Source organism: Pristiophorus japonicus, chromosome 14 (genome assembly GCF_044704955.1).
Source record: "Pristiophorus japonicus isolate sPriJap1 chromosome 14, sPriJap1.hap1, whole genome shotgun sequence".
Classification (NCBI taxonomy): domain Eukaryota; kingdom Metazoa; phylum Chordata; class Chondrichthyes; family Pristiophoridae; genus Pristiophorus; species Pristiophorus japonicus.
In genome coordinates, this window is record NC_091990.1 from 81,534,084 (window position 1) to 81,540,083 (window position 6,000).

A 6,000-nucleotide genomic window follows, 5' to 3' on the forward strand; every position below is an offset into this window, starting at 1 on the left:
GCAGCAGGTACGAACACCTGTCTCGAAATACCCGAGGTGGGTGAGGTCTCTTGCCCAATACCCTACGATGAAATCGAATCAATTGTCTCCTATGTAGCACCATGATGCGGAAGGCTCGCACAAGGTATGGCATTGTCAGTATTGCCTCCATACTTAAATTTAACCTTTGAAAGAAGCTCAAAATGACAGTAAAGCAGGCAGCACAGGTTCGCAGTTCTCTCTCTCCAGGTCTGTATAGATGGACCACACCCAAAAGTCTTGTGACTTATACTCTCTCCTCCCCCACCCCCCCCCCCATTTACTAATTGGAGTCTTGTGACTTCTCTCTCTCTCCTTCCCCCCTTTAATAATTGGAGTCTTGTGACTTCTCTCCCCCCAGCCCCTCCACTCATTGCAATCTTCAGTGCAGAAGTCACCACGCTCCCCGGCCTCTAATCGGCACTTCACTCTCTCTCTCTTTCCTCCCCCCACTACCCCCCCCCACGACTTGTTTTGTAGCCGAGCCCCAAATCACTGGGTCCGGGTGTGGGGCCGATTCCGCTGGTCAACGCTACGACCCTCCAGCCCTGCTTCAAGATGTTCGGTGGTGGTGTGTGAGTGAGTAAAAATATGAGAGAACTTCTGAAATCCAACAAATTTATACTTCTACGTTGACAGGTAAAACAAAGTTAAACTTTATTATTGATTTTAACACTGTTCTTGACTCCCTCCAAAATCTTCGATTTAAAAACAATGTCGTCTTTCAGCGCAGATTTGTGAATGTGCGCTGGTTTTCTTCGCACACCAGAAGGTTTTTCGGGAGTAGCCAGATACGCCGACCTAAGAGATAAAAATGTTGGCCAAACTGCGAACAATTGAAAAAAATGGCGCAGACATGAGGGATTGTCCCCAATGATGTAAAAAAAAGCTGACCTAGAAAAATCGTAACTAAGTCAGTTACGCTGGCGCAGATCGCAGGAGGAAACTTTAAAAAAAATAAATAAACCCAAAAAATGGCGCCCGGGAAAAAAACTCTGCAAATGAATGGTGAAAATTGAACCCAATGAAAGTAAACATGGGTCCCATATAGGCTGAGACAGGAGAAATTATAATGGGGAATAAGGAATTAAACAAATAGTTTGGCTGGAATTTTACCGGCGCTGAGAGGGTGGGTTCAGATGCGGGTCTGCTTTCAAGATAGAAAAGATTGACAGCTGGTCGATAGCTGGGGTTTTCAATGTGTACATTCTTCTCTAAATAGTTGACACCTTCAAAAGTAATATAAAAGCAACCATTTCACAGTTGTTCACTTTCCAATCTTAGAAGCTGGAGCCATCAGGATTTCAAATACACTTTTGAGCGTTATGTAGGTTGCATGTGTTTGGAATAAACTCTCTATCCACTGTCACCTCCTTGAAGCAATCTCTCTCAATATTGACAGATCACTTCTGTCATCTCAACTTCAGGTGACATCTACTCCATCAGCATCGGTGTCCTTGAAAAAATCTTACCTTGGACCTTAGAATCCCATCACGATCAGCCCCGACACAAACATCACCATACACTTCAGCATCATCAGGCACACCAGCGGCACCAACAAAAACACTAAGCATCTCCATAATCAACTGATGCTACACAGGACACATGGCATCAGCACTTGACCACATTTCTGCATGGGAGACCAGGGATGCCCTCACCATGGCCAGATTTACTACACTTGATGCTGTACACCCTGGCTGCGACATGATGCACCAAGTTGACACTGCCCCACATCACAACCATAATCATCGCTGCGATGCCCAAACCATTCCTTTCACTCAGTATCATTTTAGGCGGTACCGTTATGTTTCACCATTCACTACAACTCATTAAGCCACTTCCAAAGGTGCGCACAAATCTGTCCAAGAAGGCAAAGTGTTGAAAATAAAGATTTCAATGTTTGACAATACATTAACAGAAACTTTACATAAACATTGTCTGGAAGAATCAAGTCCCTACTCTTGTATGTTAATAGCTATGATTGTACAAGGATGAGGGTGAGTGTGAGGGGTTGCTAGTGAAATGCGGATGTGATAATGTCAATAAAGAGGGATGGGTGGAGATGCCAGGTAAGTTGGTGTGAGTAAGGATGTACAGAAGTAGGGTAGGGAAAGCAGAGTGATGGGGATATGATGAGTGGCACAGCAGGATAAGGTTGATTGTGGATTTGCAGTAATATTTTGTGATCTACTGAGATCATTGAAAGGTTTACATTACTGCAGTTATGTCCTCCAGAAGATATCCCTGCTTGTGCCCACCTGTGCAATATGCAACCAGCCTGCTTTGATGTCCTGTGTAGGTCTCCTCCACCCATTGGAAAGGAAGAGAACCTCCTTGTGTGCTTTGACACCCTCCATAAGCATATGGAGGGAGTCATGGAAGAGCCTGAGTGCAGTGCTGTAGAACACTGACAGCACAACTGTCAAAGTCAATGTGGACATGGTCCCTTTAAGGAAACTTGTTGATAACGTGTCATCAAATGATATCATCAGACCTGCTTCCTTTTAATTGGCTGGAAACCTCGCAGGGAGGGCTTAACAAGCGCCATCAACGGAACATTCTTTTCACAGACTGGGATGGAGCTGGGAGCGGGGTCACAACCCACCACCTACCCCGGTCGCACTAGGCCCACCACAGTAGGCGAAATCGCAACTTTTGTGTCTGCCTTCACGGAAGAAGATGCAAAGAACCTCCCAGAAATAGTGGAGAACCAAGAGTCTAGCAAGAATGAGGGACTGAAAAAAATTACTACTAGTAAAAAAAAGTACTCGATAAAATAATGGGAATGAAAGCCGATAAATCCCCTGAACCTGATGGCTTACATTCTAGGGATTTAAAAGAGGTGGATATAGAGATAGTTGATGCATTGGTTGTCATCTTTCAAAATTCCATAGATTCTAGAACGGTTCCCATGGAACCAAATGTAGCAAATGTAACCCCACTATTTAAGAGGGAGAGAGAAAATGGGGAACTACAGACCAGTTAGCCTGACATCAACAGTAGGGAAAATACTAGAATCTATTATTAAGGATGTGGTGACAGGACACTTAGAAAAAAAATAATAGGATTGAGCAGAGTCAACACGGATTTCTGAAAGGGAAATCATATTAGAGTTTTTTGAGGTTGTAACTGGCAGAATAGATAAGGGGCAACTAGTGAATGTGGTGCATTTGGATTTTAAGAAAGTGCCACACAAGTGATTATTAAACAAAATTTGTGCTCATGGGATTGGGGGTAATATACTCGAATGGATTAAGGATTGGTTAACGGACAGAAAACAGAGAGTAGGAATATACAGGTCATTTTTGGGCTGGCAGGCTGTTGATAGTAGGGTACCGCAAGGATCAGTGCTTGGACCCCAGCTGTTCACAATCAGTATCAATGATTTGGATGAGGGGACTAAATGTAATCTATCCAAGTTTCTTGATGATCCAAAACGAGGTGGAAATGTAAGTTGCGAGGAGAAAAAGAGGCTTCAAGAGGATATAGACAGGCTAAGAGAGTGGGCAACAACATGGAAAATGGAATATAATGTGGAGAAGTGTGAAGTTATCCACTTTGGAAGGAAAATAGAAAAGCAATAGAAATGTATTTTTCAAGGACGCTGCTGCTGGCAACCACTCGGATGTGTTCTGCGCATGCGCGCTTCCGTTTTTTTTTTCGAACTCAAATGTGCGATGATAGAAAACATTTGTGCATGCGCAGATGTCGGCCAGAACCTGGAATCTTGTTTTGATCGAACTGCCTGGAGATGGAATTGGAACCAAGCACCTCGCTTGCGGGAACCCATCTCCGAAGCTGCTGTGGCCTCTCTTGCACACGGCCGCTGGTGGTTGGCAGTGTGCAGAGATCGCTGGAGTGGCGGAGTTAGAGATCGCCACCCATCTGGGGTTGCCGAACTTTCACTGGATGAACAGAGATGCCTGCGGAAAGAGAGTCCCGGCCTGGGCTGATGGTAAGTGACAGGCTGAGCGCTCCCAGGACCTCGGCCGGTGACTCTGTTTTTCCTGTAAAAAATCCGTTCCTCAGCCAGTCAATCCCCGAACCATCGGAGTAATTGAACAATGACTGACAGCTTAATCCTGGACTGACATCCCTTCATTACACAGAATCACCAAGCGGCGATCAGAAGGAGCGACTTTATCTGATTCACTCCCTGTAACCCAGGGTCATTAGGTAATGATTAGGGGCAGGACCCTGTACTGATTCCCCCACACTAACCTAGGGTCACTGGGTAATGATCAGAGACAGGAACCTGGACTGATTCACTCCCTGTAACCCAGGGACACTGGGTAATGATCAGGGACAGGAACCTGGACTGATTCACTCCCTGTAAACCAGGGTCACTGGGTAATGATCAGGGACAGGAACCTGGACTGATTCACTCCCTGTAACCCAGGGTCACTGGGTAATGATCAGGAACCTGGGCTGAGTCCCCTGTACTTACCCAGGGTCATTGGGTAATGATCAGGGGCCGGAACCTGGGCTGATTCCCCTGCACTAATTCAGGGTCACTGGGTAATGATCAGGGGAAGGAACCTGGACTGATTTCCCCTCACTTACCCAGAATACCTGGGTAATGATCAGGAACCTGCGCTGATTCTCCTGCACTAACCCTGTAGTGTCTCTACACCTTGTTACAAACTCACACGAGGCATGTATATATCAGACACGGTCACTCTGTGACCTTCACTTTATTCCCAGGACTTTATTCCCTGGGTGGGACCTCCCCTTTTATACCTGGAAACCCAGGTGAGGAGTGTCTCCCACAAGCTCACCCGCTGTGGTCAGGGTGTGCATTTCAAGAGTACAGGTACAGTGTGCATGAGATACAGTTACATAACTATTGTCATTGCAAGATGGTGAAATACATGACATCACCTCCCCCCTTAAGTCTTTTAGTTTCAGAGGTTAAGTCTATCGGATGGTCAACGCTCTCTCGTGGAGCGCCGCAGTTGTGACTCTGGTGGCTGAGCCTCAGCACGCGTCTTTGTCACTTGAGGTGACTCCGGCCTGTCCAGGCTGGCCGCTGGGATTGTGAATGCTGAGGGCTGTCTTTGTTGCTCGTGCGCTGGCATTGGTATGGGTGCTATCTCATCAAGCTCTTCTTCCGGTTCCTCCGTGTCTATGCTGAACCTTGTCTTTATTTGGTCCAAGTGTTTGCGGCATATCTGCCCATTGTTTAGTCTGACCACCATGACCCTGTTTCCTTCTTTGTCGATTACAGTGCCCTCGGGTCCCAAAGCATGGTTAAGAACAAATATCTGGTCATCTATTTCTATACACCTCCCCCTTGAGCCTCGATCATGGAGCTCGGTTTGGGACTAGCGCTTGCCCTCAACAATGTCTGCCAGGTCTGGGGGAATGAGGGACAGCCGTGTCTTGAACGTGCGTTTCATGGGGAGTCCCGGACTCCCATGAGTGAGCGCGGCCGGCACCTGTAGGCCAGCAGGAGGTGCGATAGGCGGTACTGAAGGGAGGGTCGTTAGATGCGTAGCATGCCCCGCTTTATGACTTGGACCGCCCATTCCGCCTGGCCATTGGAAGCCGGCTTGAACGCCACTGTCCGGACGTGCTTGATCCCATTGCCCAACATAAACTCCTGGAATTCATGGCTGGTAAAACACGGGCCATTGTTGCTGACCAGGATGTCCGGCAAGCCGTGGGTCGCGAAAACCATACGCAGACTCTCCACGGTGATGGATGTCATGCACGAGTTCAATATGATGCACTCGATCCACTTCGAGTATGCATCGACAACGATCAGGAACAGTTTCCCCATGAACAGGCCCGCATAGTCTACGTGAATGCGTGACCATGGCCTGGTGGGCCAGGACCATGGGCTGAGTGGAGCCTCCCTGGGGGCATTGCCCAGCTGGGCACACATCGTGCACCTGCGAACCCAGTGTTCCAGGTCTGAGTCAATCCCTGGCCACCATACATGTGACCGGGCAATGGCCTTCATTAACACGATGCCAGGGT